Here is a 16,382-nt window from a genome sequence, read left to right on the forward strand (position 1 = left end):
ATAGCAGACTTCTCACCTAGAAGTTCCTCTATCCCTGTGGTCCCCTCACCTTTCTGAGGGTTTCATTGCACCCATGGCTTTGTCATCCTGGAATTTCATTCCACCCCTTAGCTCCTTTCCTCTGAACTAAGCAAGTTCCTCTCAGAACCTCCATTTTAAGGAAAAGCCATACATGCATTCCTCTCCAGACTTCTTTTCCATCCTTTCATATTAATACCTTCTTCCCAGTACTCTTTTCAGACTCCTTTTATATACTTTCTTCCCAAATAAGAATGGGAGCTCCTTGAGTAGGGGCATTAACTTTTTGCTTGTATTTGTATTTCCAATACTTTAATAAAGTTCCTGCCGTGTAGTACTGAATAGATGTTTTAGACTTGAGAAGGGTCTCACCTTCCTCACCACCTCAAACACCAATACCTGATCAACTGCCACTGACAGTTAAGTCCAAGATGATATGTGTCATGAATGATAAGTGTCCTCCATACCATCAGTCTAACTTCTAACCTAGGGATCTCCCACAGCCATCATCGTCCTAGGAAGCAACTGGGATGGAGATGTGACTTGGCAAATGTTTCTGCAGGTGCACCTCCCTCTTCTGCAACTAGAGCTACCCAGAAATGAGAGTTTTTCACACCAAAATCATTAATACTATCAAGTGGTTAAAAATCAGTAAAATAAATGTGTTTTTATTCATTGATAAGAGATTTATATATGGTTTTATTCCTTAGGCACATTTATTTGATTACTTGTCATTCATGGTTTTAAGTTGATGATAATTTTTTTTCAAAATGACAACAAAAATGCTACTGGTAAAAACAAAAAGGGAGCCAATATGTAAAGATTTTTAAATTGTCAAAGTAACTATATCTGAGATAACTAATGGTCAATTTCCTGTTAAATGGGAATTTCAGGTAAATATGAACTCATTTTTACATTAATAATATATTGTAGAAAACATAACAGATGATTTTATGTAATATTGAAAAGCTCTTAAAATCAGTGCAGCTAAAAATTAGAAGGGAAACAGGTAACTGGGGAAAAAATCTTTGCAGCAAGTTTCCCTGACAAGGGTCTCATTTCCAAAATCTTTAAGGAGTTGATTCAAAATTATAAGAACCATTCCCCCAACTGAAAAATGGTCAAAGGATACGAACAGGTTGTTCTCAAAGGAATACGTTCAAGCTAACAACTACCATGTGAATAAAAAGTTCTAAATTACTACTAAGTAAAGAAATGCAAATTAAAGCAATTTTGAGGTCCTACCCTCATACTTCTCAGTTTGGTAAAATTGACAGAAAGGGAAAATTACAGATATTGGTGGAGCTGTGGGAAAATTGGCATAGTAATGCACTGTTTTGATGGAGCTGTGTATTAATAGAGCTGTTGAGGAAAGCAATTTGAAATTATTTTGGCCTAACAATACCTCTTCTAGGCCTATGCACAAGACAACAAAGGAGAAAGAAAAGGACCCATATCTACAAAAAATATTTATTGCAACTCTTTTTATAAAGGAAAATTAGAAACTATGAGAGTCCCCTCAAGTGGTGAGTGTCTGAACCAATATAATGGAATAATATTATGTAGTAAGAAATGACAAAAGGAATGGGTTCAGAGAAACCTGGGGAAACTGATGAACTAATGCAAAGTGAAATGAATAGAACCAGGAGAACACTTAGTATAACAATAACATTCTAAAACCAAACAATTTTGAAAGGCTCAAGAATTCTGATCAATGTAATAACCAACCATAATTCCAAAGGACTGGTGATTAACTATACTACCCACCTCTGACAAGTAAATGATGGATTTAAAATGCAGAATGACACATACATTTTTGAACATGGACAATGTGGGAATTTGTTTTACTTTACTGCACATTTATTATGAGACTTTTGTTTTTCTTTTTTTCTTTTAAATTGGGGAGTGTGAGAAAGAAAATAAATAACTGTAAATTAAAAAATTAAATTTTAAAAGAGTAATTTATAGTATATTCAGGATAGAGTTTGACTCCTAAGGACAGTTGTTAGTGGCTTCTGACATGTCAATAAATAGTAATAAATCATTGAAATTTAATGCAGGGCCAAGAGGCGAGATGGTAGCATTTAAAAATAGGAATATATTAGGGATTGTCTCATGGAAAATATTCTGGTAGAAGTTACTCTCAAAATGGAAAGGACACTTTAAAGAAAAATTCTAGGGAAAAATATTTTCAGGAAATATCTAGTTTGGAAAAGGTGATCCAGGGGTAGGAATCCTTAAAGGAATGTCTTGGGAGATGGAAAATACCCCAGGAGAAGGAATTTATTTCACAGAGAAGTATTTGAGGATAGTAACTCAATGATACTGAATCATGAGCAAGGGAGATACTCGTACTAAACGGATAGATGAGGTAACAAATATAATTGTTTTGAAAAACACTTTACAAATTCTCAGTGCTTGTGTTGGTTATTTGAAGTAGTTATCTTGAAGGAGGAAGTATTCTGGCATAAGAGTATGAGGAATAGATGTACAAGTAAGATAGGTTAAAAGACCATAGATTTAGAGCCAGAAAGTCAATCAGAACTTTGACTCCATTGAAGCTATGGAGTCCAACCACCTCATTTTACAGATAAACAAACTGAGGATCCCAAGAAATTAAATAAATAAATAAAGCTGGTAAGTATCCAAGCTGGGTTTTGAGCCAAGGTGTTCCTGACTATAGTCCAGTATCCCATCCACTGTACTATGCTACCTCTAAAGTGAAGGATGTTTTTAAAATAAGCCTTTTCTGGGATCTGATGGTGGCTTGCTTATATCTTGTAAGGAAGAATATTTCAAGGTTTGACACATTTATTTTTTGGAGAAAATTTTGCTGTATGTAGAAAGAGGATTATTTGTGTTTGCTGTGCATGTTCCTAGAGTTTGCTTGTAAATGAAGATATAAATAGGTGGCAGATAAAGTCTCCTAGCAAGTATTTTCCCCCTCATATCCTGCTCCAGATTCCTCTCCAGAACCACTGTTTGCTTTAAATAGGATAGTGATTTCATTGCTTTCAATATGCTCTTTTTTTTTCTACCTTTGTGTGCAAACCCTATCTTTTGGGATTGGATACTTATTCTGGTACAGGAGAGTTCTTTTTTACAAAGTATATTTAAAGGTCTTCCCCTCCCAGGGTGATACTCACTTCTTAAAGAAGCCTATTCACTGAATAGTTATTACCTCACTCAAAGTGAGAACCTGAAAAGACCTTAGCCTGAAAGGGTCAGGGTCTCCTATTGCATCCTGTGCCATTTCCAGTTGTCCTGATGGATATTTGGCCACTAGACCCAGATGGCTCTGGAGGAGAAAGTGAGGCTGATGACCTTGCACGGCTCTCCCTCACTCATATCAAAGTCAACTGCAAGTCATCATCTCCCTGATGTTATGGTCCTCTTTGAAAATGAAGGATAAACACAATTTAAGCATGTTTGTTCATTGGACAAATAATAAAGTGCCTGTTATGTGCAAAGTAGAGTACAAGGTAGTAGTAATGGGGAATATAGAAATAACCGGAGGAGACCTAGTTAACCTTACACAAAGTATGGTTTTTGTATATGTGTAAAATTATATTAATAAACTATTGCCTATACCAAAGAAGCATTTTTTTCTCTTAAACTCCTTAGTCTGATATTCAAGACCTTCCCCAATTGGGTTAAAATTACCCTTTATATCCATTTAGCCCCACCTTGTACCATTCTCCTTCATGTATTCTACTTTCCAGTCAGACCAGACTATTCTCTGTTCTCTGATTCTTACCTTGTCATTTATCTGTTCTTCTTACCTTTGTTCATCCCATTCCTCAGACCTGGAATAGAATCCACCTTTCTCAACACCTGCTGAAATTCCTCCCTTTCATTCAAGGTTCATTTCTGGTTCATTTCATTTACACAATGAAGCTTTCTGTATGCCAGCTAAAAGGAATCTCTGCCTCCACAAATTTCTTATAACACTTTGCACCTCTCCTTTTCCACTCTTTACGGTTCGCCTTTTATTATAGCCATTTCTTTAAGTCTTATTCACTTTTCTTCCCACTTCTTACTAGATTATAAACTCCTTGCAGCAGAGGGACTGTGTCTTACTCCATCTTTGTATCCCCAGGACTTCTCAAGATTCCTTGCACATAATAAACACTTAATATATGTTCACTTGAATTTCTCCTTAGGTCAATTTCATTAAAAAAAAAAAAGTACAATAAGCCTGAGATACAAAACAACAAAAAAGATACACTTTATTTAGGCACTTTGGGAATTTAACCTTACTGGACTAGTACAACAGGTAATTTACAGTTACCTGAAAAACTGGGAGTGGCTTTTAGATCAGCAAATTCTCATATCAGTTACCTATTCTACATTCTTCATTCATGAGCTGCTTTTATTTCCATGGAAACATTGGGTCTCTTTTAATTTTTAATTACAAGAGTTTATTTCCTGTACTTCAAGTGCTGTGATAGCATCCACACAACAGCTTTATTGCTTCTTATTTTTTCCTGAAAAGAATTATCAAATGATATAATTTTAGTTAGTTACAAAAGCATCAGTAAACTAGGTTTAAAATGTCTTATGGCTATATATGCAATCAATTTCTCATTTTTTGTTTGTTTCACATTACTACAAATATTTTTCTCAATAGGAAAAACAACAGCTGGAAATACAGTGATAGATTTCAACCTTATTAGAAACAACTTTAAGGGTGAGAAATTGGTGAAATTTCCAGATCCCCACGCAATCTATTGCTCCCTGGTGAGTCATCCAACTTCACTTCAAGCAGTAATACTTCCCTTGACGTGGTCAACAGTCCTCAGGGAAATGGACTTAGATGAGTAGTTCATTCAGTGTTGTCCACTGAACAATTCATGAAATGAATTTGAATTGTCCTCTGTTGACCTGTGGTGGTTTGTAAAAGATTCTTTTATCTCCTCTTCAGTTCTCAAGTAATTCAGCCTCCTCATTTATGAGTTTTAACTGTCATTTCCATTTGACTGGAGTTTTCAGAAGGAAATGAATCTGTGGTTTGTTTGTTTTTTAACTTAATGTTCTTTTCAATTAACAAAAAAAAACATTTTGTCTCTCTCCCACATCTCTCCAAAAAAATCTCTAAACAAACTAAGGAACAGATATGCAGTCAAGCAAAACAAATGCATACGATGGCCAAATTATTAAAATATAATTCTCATTACGTACCCTAAATCTATTACGTCTCTCTCTCAAGAGGTAATGCTTCATCATGGGTATTCTGGAATATCATGCTTGGTCATTGCCTTAATCATAATTCTTAAGTTTTTCAAAGTTGTTTTTCTTTACAATGTTGATAATATTTGAACTCAAATTTGAACTCAAGTCCCACTAACTCCAAGTCCAGTGCTCTATGTTGTTGTTGTATCAGTTGTTCTGGTTCTACTCACTTCACTCCTCATCAGTTCGTGAAAACCTTCCCAGGTTTCTCTGAAACTGTCCTTTTCTTAATTTCTTATAATAGTATTGCATTTCATTTATATTCTATGATTTGTTCTACCATTCCACAAATGATGATCATCTCCTTAGTTTTCTTTTCTTTGACACTTCAAAAAGAGCTGCTATAAGTATTTTTATACATATGGGTCCTTTTCCTCTTTGATCTCTTTAAGTGGTACAGTATAACTGATTCAGAGGATATGCACAATTTAGTAATTTGGAGGCATTTGGTTTACAAATTGCTTTCCAGAAGAGAGTGATTCTTTCTTCACAAATTTTGTTTCTTGCTTTTAAGTATTTTAATGCTAAATGGGAGCCACTTAGATTTGGGTTAAATAAGAGTACAGCCAAGATGTGCATGGGGAAAAAAGTGACTTTCCATGACTGACATGATAACCTTGGCATTCAAAATATTAATATAACTTCAGATAGACAACTAGCATTATATAGAATTTTCCACAATATGTCATCTTAAGTTGGACACAAAGCATCTGATTTTATATTTTTATTTGTTTATCAATGACTATATTTAAGTTCCTGCAAGAGTCAGTAATTAGTCAAGATTTAGACAGAACGATAAATTTGGTTGGTTGTTGTCCTTCATTTTTGAAGAGGACTAAAATGACATCACCATGATAAAGTGAGATTTGAGTGTGACCAACTGTGGCTGATCAGACCAATACAAGCTCGGAATGCTCTACCACTGGTTGGGCACAGATATGTGAATATTTGGGGTAGATGTCCCAAATTTGCACATCCTGTGTTTACTTTGTGTTGTCTCAATTCTGCTTTGCTCAAAGAGCACGGCACCTTTTCTTATGTGGGCACACCATGCTGAGTGGTCCTGTGCCAGTGTCTCTCATGTTGCACAGTCAAATCCAAAGTTCTTGAGACGGTCCTTGAGAGTGTCCTTGTATCGTTTCTTCTGGCCACCATGTGATTGCCTGCCCCATGCAAGTTCTCCATAAAATAGTCTTTTTGGCAAGCATACATTTTGCATTTGAAAAATGTGGCCAGCCCATTACAGCTACACTCTCTGAAGCATAGTTTGAATACTTGGCAGTTCAGCTTGAGTAAGGACTTCAGTGTTTGGTAACTTATCCTGCCAGGTGATCCTCAGAATCTTCCTAAGACAGTTCAAATGAAAGTGATTCAGTTTCCTGGCATGGCACTGGTAGACTGTCCATGTTTCACAAGCATACAACAATGAGGTCAGCACAACAGCTCTGTAGACCTTCAGTTTGGTGGTCAGTCTAATACCTCTTTTCTCCCAAACTTTTCTTTGGAGCGTTCCAAACATTGAGCTAGCTCTCAGGCAATGGTTATATAGTCTCTGCCAGTCAGCCCAACGAACCATGGTAACACACACAAACAAACCCGAAACTATAGTAACGAACACAAGCTGGAACTATAGTAACAAACACAAACCAGGGGTGGGGCCATCCCTTCCAGCGCCATCTTGTTTACCCTTCCCTTCTTCAGACTCAGTTTACCTGATGTCCATCAGTGTGGCGTCCCAGCTGGCATGGCGGTCAGCGCCCCTTACACAACTCCATTCCTCCCTAGGACCCCCTGCCAAGCCTGGTAGTCTGAGCCTACTCTAGCATTAAAGTCACCCAGAATTATAAGCTTGTCCTGTTCTGGCACATTGACAATAAGGATCTCTAGGTCTTCATAAAATTTTTCTTTGACTTCATCAGGGTTTGTCATGGTGGGAGAATAGGCACTGATGATGGTGGCATGGCGTTTTCCTCTGAGTGGCAATCACATTATCATGAGCTTGTCATTCACTCCTTTTGGCAGGCATACCAGCTTGCTGATTTGATTAGTTTTGATTGCAAAACCCATGCCAGCTTCAAAGCACTCCCCTTCACTGTGCCCACTCCAGAAAAAGGTGTATCCAGCTTCAACTTCAGTAAGCTGGCCTTCATTTGCCAATCTTGTTTCACTCAGGGCAGCTATTTGGATGTGATACCTGTTGAGTTCTCTTGCAACAAGAGCAGTTCTTTCAGGTCTACTGGATTTTGTGTTGTCTATTAGCATGCGCACATTCCATGTGCCAATGGTGAGTGGAATCATCTTTGCAGATGTTCTCATACATTTTGTACATTTTTTTTGTGTTTCAACCACATAGTGGGATTCCCTGCCTGCTGTGGTAATCAGGCCAGGGTTGCGTAAGCAGACAATGTTTAGGGCACCTTTTCCAGCCCCCTTCCTCACACCAGAAGGTGAGCAAAGCAATCCTTAAAAGGCTGCTCAGACACCCAGGGGGCTACTGAGTCCCACTGCTGCTCCAGTGAGAAACGACGCTATGGCCTGGGCTGCCTGTGTGCAGGGTTGTGACTACAGCTCCCAGTGTATCCACACCTGCTGTTTCATCACTTGCCTGTCGCCACAGGACTTTAAGGCATAATAATGAAATGGTAAGGGTGATGTCTTTTGATTTGTGTGTAAACTGGATTTAAGTGAGGCAGAGTTGCACAAAGTTGTTAGCCTCGCTCTCTCCTCCAGAGTCATCATAGTCCAGTGGCAGGACAGAGTCAAGACAGCTGGTGAAGGCTCAGGATGCAGTGGATGACCTTGGCGTCTTCAGTGTCTAACCAAACTCTAAGAGTTTCACGTCACCTGCTTCATCTGCCTTCATGGCTGTTGGAACAAATTGTTCTTATCCATCCATTCCACCAGAGGAAGTCTTCACATGCTTGGGGTAGACACTCCCCTAACTCACCAATGTATTTAAGATTCCTTGGTTACCGTCAACCTGGTTTGGCCCATCTACTGAAATGGTTTACCGGTGTGTGGCTACTGCGCATGCTACAGCTTCTTGGAGCCACAGGTGAGTATTAGGTGGAACAGGTGGACATCAAAGGTGGAAAGAGTCCCAAAAAGGGCTCGGTAGCCATCACACCGAAGGTAATGGTCCTCCCTGAGCATACCCTACACCCTAGAATCCAGAACAATAAGTAGGGTTAGGTAAAAAGAACTTTTGCCACAGGCACCAAAATGTTGTGGTTTCACACATTTAGAAAAATAATTTTGAGGTGCCATGGAATTTTAAAATTTGTTACATTTATATGTTGTCAACACATACTCCAGCAAAAAGAAACAACTGGACTTGGCATCTAGTTAATTAGAATAATTGGTTAAAATAGGAACCTACCAGGTACCTGCACTATTAATGATAACCTTCCATGAGACTCTGTGATAGTTAATTTTACCTCTGCCCCTCAACTGTATTTATCTCAATTATTTCCAGTATTATATTTAGATCATGGATTATAATGTTGACTTGAGAGCAAATTTTGTGTTTCCTGCCCAGCCATCAAAATTGCCAGTGATAACTTTATATTTAAACAACTTAAAATATCATCTATGAGACTACTGTGGAATAAAACTAATTCTTTAATTTTTACCTGTTTCCCTATCTAAATAATTTGTTATAGGAAGTATCTTCATTTTTAAAAAAATCACTTTTGGTATTAGATTTCAAGTAGATTAGGAAATTGATGGGTTTTTGTGACATATAGAATCTTTTTTGCTTCAAATAAAAGTATACTTTAGGGACTCTTGTGGTTACTCAATACTCTCAGTAGAAAATTACCATTGTCTTCAGGTACTCATAATAAAGAGAAAAGGGAGCTTCTTTTCACTGAGTGAGGTCCCAAAACAGCAGAATCTCATGAGCCACACAACATGTATAAAGCTCCTGAAAACTCTGAGACATCTAAACTCTGACTCTGGAGCCCTTTGCTATTTTTCCCACATTGTCTTGACAATTTTAGAGAATCAATTTTGTAAAGCATGGCCCAGGCCTCCTCATCAGTGTCTGTATTACCAGACGACATAGAAGTCACCAACCCAATAACAAAACCATTTAAGTGAAACAGTCTAAATAAGAAGAAGCAATCAAGTATTCTAATACTTTTCTGTTCCTGTACTCAAATGCATGAATGAGTACAACCTTCTACCTCTTTGAAGATGGTGGATGGGATGCCAAGGAAAACTATAAGGAGGTGAAGAAACTGGTGTGTGGGTGAATAGTGTGAAAAAAAGCTATAGAATTATTCTACCATCTTCTCTCAATGTGCTCTTAGTAGACAGAATTAGGATCAACTATAGCCCCTTTGAACTAGATGCCCCTCAACTCTAGTCCTGGGATAACACCTTCCTCTACATGAAGTCAATTTCCTGGATTCCCAACCTTTAGGTAAAACTGCAGCACCAGCACCTCCTGCTCAGTGAATTATTATCTCATAACATCTGATTGCTCCTAGAAATCCACTCTCCTTCTTCATTTCCTCATTCTTCTCACCCAGTGCTGGGACTCCTTGTTGTACCTAGTCTCCTTGCTGTTTCTCTCACAAGACACTCCATCTCTTGACTGGGTATTCTCTCTATTCTCCCTTCTCATCCCTGCCTTCTGGCTTTTGTGGCTTCTTTCAAGTTTGAGTTAAAATTTCATCTACAGGAAGCCTTTCCCAATGCCTCTGAATTCCAGTGGATTATTTCCTACTTCTCCTGTATCTACCTTGTTGGTACATAGCTATTTGCACATTGTCCCCCCATTAGATTATGAGCTCTAGTAGGGCAGGGGATGCCTGCCTTTCTTTGCATCTCCAGCACTTACACGCAGTGCCAAACACATACTAAGTATATAATAAGTGTTGCTCACTGACTACCTGACTGAAGTCTAAAGGAAAGAAAGTGGGGAATGGGGGTGGGGCTGGAAGGAATAGGGCAAACTGTTTTAAAGTTTTTTAATTTCTCTTCTGACTGCACTACTCTGGGACGTCTCTGACTTATCCACCAATTTAAGGACTTTCTCTATCCACCAACATGACCACGCTTACTTGATTTCATCTTAAAATATTTTTTTTCATAAACCAGGTTTTTATTCTTGTTTGTGTTAAAAGACTCAAGTGGTAGATATTTACTTCCACATAGAATATAATATTCCCATGGTAGAGTCATAGTAACAGTCATTTGTTAGATTAATAAATCCAATGGTGAAATGTTTTAAAATTAGTTATATTTGTGCTTTCATAATTTTTCTCAATATGATCACAAAATAGACTGTTTCAGTCATTAGAGGGTATGACACTATATCTTTTTAAAAAAAATAATTTATTTGTTTTCAGTTTTCAAAAATCACTTCATAAGCTTTAAATTTTCTCCTCTTCTCTCCCTCATCATTCCCTGAGACAGTATGCAATCTTATGTGAGTTCTACACGTAAGATTCTTATTAAACACATTTTCACATCAGTCATGTTGCATAGAAGAATTAAAACGAATGGGAGAAACCATGAGAAAAAAACATCCCATCCACCATCACTCTAGTCAGGAGAAAATAGTTTGCTTCATTCTGCATTATGATTCCGTAGCTCTTTCTCTGGATGTGGATGGCATTTTGCATCAAGTCCTTTGGGAATGTTTTAGGTCCTTGCATTGCTATGAAGGGCTAAGTCTATCAGAAACAGTCCTCACACCCTGCAACTGTAACTGTGTATAATGTTCTCCTGGTTCTGCTCATTTCATTCAGCACCAGTTCATATGAGTCTTTCCAGGTTTTTCCGAAGTCTGCCTCTTTTCTTATTTGTCATTTCTTATAGCATAGTAGTATTCCATTACATTCATATACTGCAACTTGTTCAGCCATTCCTCAATTGATGAACATTCCTTCTATTTCCAGTTCTTGGCCACCACAAAAAGAGCTGCTAAAAATATTTTTGTACATGTGAGACCTTTCCCCATTTTTATGATCTCTTTGGGATGCAGTCCTAGAAGCGATATTGCTGGGTCAAAGGGTATGCACATTTCTGTAGCCCTTTGGGCATAGTTCCAAATTACTCTCCAGAATGGTTGGATCAGCTCACAGCTCCATCAACAATGAATTAGCGTTCCAACTCTCCCACATCTTCTCCAACATTTATCATCTTCCTGTTTTGTCCTGTTAGCCAATCTGATAGGTATGATGTAGTACCTCAGAGTTGTTTTGATTTGCATCTCTCTAATCAATAGTGATTTAGAGCATTTTTCCATATGACTATAGACAGCTTTAATTTATTCCTCTGAAAACATCTTAAAATATTTTAAAGAAAGCATGTGCCCATTGCTTTTTTTAGCTCTCTAATCTGTCTCCAGAGAAAAGAACAATACGAATCTAGTCAGCAACTGACAGAATTTCTGGTTGATCGTTATCTATATCCCTAATAACAAAACCCAAAGAGCTAACTTTAATTTCAAAGGCAACCTTTTACTACTGAGGTCACATAAGAACAAGAATGTTTTAAATACAAGTAATTGTTCAAATATTTTTTAAAGTAGAACTTAAAGCTTCTCTATGTAACATTTACGATTTGAGAAATCAAGATATGGAATACTCATTTGCTGATGAATAAATTTATGAAATCTTTCTTTAAAATCCCTGATTGCTTTTCAGACAAATTGTGCTTTCTCTTTCATCAGATTTTCTTGTATCATACTTACCTATGTATACAGGTGGGCTAGATGGCATACAAGATGGAGCTCTGGCCTTGAATTCAGGAAGATCTGAAATTAATTTTGCCTCAGACTCTGATGAGTATACTTACTAGTGTGACCCTGGGTAAGTCATTTAACTGCATCCTTAGTTTCTTTCTCTGTAAAAATAGCAATTACCTTACAGGGTTGTTTGGATCAAATGAATTAACAAATAATAAGATAAGTGTGTGTAAACCTTAAAGCACTATATAAGTGCTAGCAGTGCAGGCAATGTGTGTGTGTGTGTAGTACATAACAGATACATAATACATTTTTTAAATTGAATTATAGAAGAAAAGAGAGTTATTGAAGATCCACCCAGTGAGAAAGTTACTTTGTCCTTCAATAGGAAGATTGAATAGTACAGTTGACGTGAAGGAAAAACCCACTGAATTGTGAAGTCAGAAAACCTTAAAAACCTTAAAGTCTTAGCTCCTCCCTTAACTAAATTTGGTGCCTTCAGTCAATTTATTTTATTTCTCTAAGCCTAAGTTTTCTATCTGTGAAATGAAGATACAATTTATCTTACAGGGTTATTGTGAGAATAAAATGAGCTAATGTATGAAAAAGCTATGAAGAGGGAAACAAATATAAGGTAGTATTAATAAGGGCTCAATTATTAGTTGACTCATTTACTCATTACAATAATTTTGCCATTTCCATGTCTCAAACCTTTTCCCTTCCAAGGAGAAAATGAAACTTTACAAGCATCCATGGCAGGCCGGGGGTTAAGTATTGTAGCCTCAGGTTCCCTTGTGTATCCCAATTAACATAACGAAAGCTATAGAGATAACAATGCAGGGATCTATACAATGGAGTGCTGAGGTGGACCAGTCAAATTAATTACAACCTTATTTAGGATCTAACATTTGCCCTTTGTGTAAACAACTATAGAAAATAACTATCACTACCATATTGTCATACTTACCCAGCACTTTCTTGGTCCTTTGTTATTTAAAACCATTACTTGGAATAGGGTAGGTAATTCATAAAGAAGTGAAAGTTATTGACACAACCCAGAACCTATAGGTAAAAAGAGTTGGAAATAGGTTTTCTATTTTGTTGATCCTGTGGTACTAGTCTTCTTTCTTTCCCAAAGAGTGAAAAGCATGAGTCAACACCAGGTCATAAGATCTCTTCTTTTGACCAGCCCTACAAAACAAAACCAAGGCCCAAAACTTTAGTCATTTGTAATGTCTTTCTCTGCCCCTTTCCTCCCCAACTCTCCAAATCATCTAGGAAACACTAACCTACAAGGATCAGGCTGATAGAGAATCCCTAAAGAACAAGGACCACAGACCCCTCTAAGGGGTAGAGGGAGAACACGATACAAAGAGACCAGAATCACAAGGAGGAGTTAAAAATAGATAAATACCTAAGGTACTAAAATGAAAAAACAAAAAACAACTGGCCTTTGCTCACTTATTTGTTTAGAATTTTTGAACACCCCATGGTTTTGCCAATTTTAAATTTGAATAAATGACAAACACTCATTAAGCACCAACTATTTGTAAGGTATTATTATGAGTCCTGGAGATACAATAATTTTTAAAATGTTCCTGTTTTCAAGGATGAGGATGGGGGGGACAAAATATGTCATGTATAAAAAAAGTCAGGAGGATAGTATTGTGATAAAATAGATGTATATACAAATATAGGAACACTGATATAATTAGCAACTTGGGATTTTTATGCCTTTTAATTTTTGTTCATATAAATGATTCAGTTTAGTGTGTGTTCCTTAAAGTTCATGTTTTAGTATTTCTAAACACCAGACTTGATTTCTCTAAGAAACTTTGTTTTCCATTTTCTACAATCACTTCCATACGTCTTAGGTTTTTTTCCCCTCCCTCTCCCCTCCCTCCCTGAGACAGCATGCAATCTTATATAGGTTCTACACACACGTTGTTTATAAATACATTTTTACCTTAATCATATTGCACAGAAGAATTAAAATGAATGGGAGAAACCATAAAACAAAACAATATAACACAAGAGAAAATGGTCTGCTTCATTCTGCAATCCAATTCCATAGTTCTTTCTCCAGATGTGGAAGGCATTTTGGGAATTTTTTAGGTGATTTCTCTAGGAAACTTTCAAAACAAATATAAAAATTTTTAATATTTCCTTACCCAGTTCTCCCGTAACCTAATACCGAAAGAAAAATCTTTGTCTCGTTCATACTCATCTAATTTTTTAGTTGAGCCTGGCATGTAAAGCCTTTTCTATAGCACAGTAGATACAGCATTGGGCCTAGAATCAGGAAGATGATAGTTCAGATCCAGCCAGTCTCAGACACTTATTAGCTCTGTAACTTTGGGCAAGTTCTTTGACTTCTATCTGCCTCAGTTTCTTCAACAGTGAAACGGAAACAACAGTAGCACCTACCTCTCAGGGCTGTTGTGAAGATCAGAAGATATTACATTTGTACAGCTCTATGTAAATGCTTCCTTTTCATTGTTTATTCACAGTTTGGAATCAATCTGCTGTGACTTGGTTACACCATAACTAAGCACCATAACAAAGGCTGATGACTCTTGAGAAGGGAAATAAACAGGAGAAGCAGATGGAATTCAAGGAGCAATGATCTTTGTTTTCCTATATGAAAAACCATTGTATTAAAGCAGGAAACAGGAAATATGTAAGATACAGCATATGAAGATATAATTTTTTTTCCAGAAATGTTTTCACAGTTATGTGAAGAAGTAAAAACCCAAAAGGCCAGAGAGAGGATTGCATGATTAATCATGTATTTCACTTAAAAATACCTTCCTAAATTCCTTCTTCTTGTAGAAAATCAAGGTAAATTCTAACTAGTTAAACTCTAAAAATTCTTAAGCATGATGTCTTTGTTTCCTTCACAATGCATTACATACATATGATAAGGATTGGGGATAATGTGCAGCAGGGAGTAAATACTTCACAAAATGCTATCAGCTTGAGTATTCATATTGGCATATATGCTAATACAAAGAAAAATATCTACCATTCAGATAGCAAAAATGAAGAGACTTTTGAGGGCATAATTCCTTGGGTTTCTTCATTTCTGTCATCAGAATGTCAGATTCCTTTCTTTGTACTACAGTACACAGTGCTGTTAATATGAACATGAAAGTTGAGAGCATTTAAATTTGATCAAATATTTCTCCAAAAAGCTGTATCCTTTCAACAGCAATAACAAAAATGTTTCATGTTTCTTCACAAAATTTGACCTCAACATTTGAGGAAAAATTTCCTTTGATATTGCATATACATACAAAAAAGGACAAAAATAAATAAGTACACAAAACACCACTTTTTACAGTCTCTTCTGTAATTTTCTTTCTCTTTGATGAAGTGTTTCCTACTGTGAAAATAGACTATTTTGGTTTTAAATTAACTTCCCAACCATTTGGGAGTTTCTTCAATGATGAAATAGAAGTGGTTTTCTTTCATGTTTTAGTTTAATTCTTTTCTTTTTTTTCTATGTGGTTACATACCATCTGTAATTTAGGGCTTAAATCAGTCAGGATCTTACATAATCTTAGATCATAAACCACTTTCATCATATCATTCCCTGGTTAAAAACCTTCATTGGTACTCCATTATCCTTAAGTTACAATCCAAATTTTTTAACCTGGCATTTAAAGTCATTTATAATTTACCCTCAATGTACCTTTTAACTTTATCTCCTATTATTACTACTTTACATGAATTTTTTAGGCATTCTTGTCTGCTTCTTGTTGACTGTAGAATTTATTTATATTTTTCTCTGAACTTTTGTCCCATTCATTCCGTTAACCTGTAGTGTTCTTCCATTTCTTGAACACCTATCCAGATTCTACCTATTTTTTAACATCTAGCTCAAATTTTAACTTCTCCATTAAGTCTTCTGCGCTTAGTCTACAATACAGTAATCAGTGCTTTCTCAGAACTCTTCAAGTAGTTATTGTTAAGAACATCTGTAACTGAGGATTCAACCATTCTCTCCACCAGGGAGGAAAGTCTTATATAAGTATCTAGCCTTGAGCCCCAGGTTACACACACATGTAGCATTAAAACATATCCTTTTTTTATATTGGATATTGTAATGTTTTCTTGTGTAACTGGAGACTAGCCAATGAACCCAGTTCCTATTAGCATGTGTAGATTCCTCATGTGGAAGTCTTTGGGTGATCTAATTCTAGGAGAGTTGCAGTGATGGAAGAGTTTTGGAGAAAGTTGGAAGCACATGTAGACATTTTGTAATTGGCCCTGATTTGCTAACTGTGTGTTGATTTGGAGTCTCTTGATTGGCTGGGGCTGCAGAGCTGGAATTAGGGTATGAAGACATTCAAAAGTTCTTGGTTGTCTTCAGCTATTTTTTTCTTTCTCTTTGTATTGGCAGCATCCATCTCCTAAAAGCCAGTACTGT

Source organism: Notamacropus eugenii, chromosome 6, assembly GCF_028372415.1.
Source record: "Notamacropus eugenii isolate mMacEug1 chromosome 6, mMacEug1.pri_v2, whole genome shotgun sequence".
Taxonomy (NCBI): Eukaryota; Metazoa; Chordata; class Mammalia; order Diprotodontia; family Macropodidae; genus Notamacropus; species Notamacropus eugenii.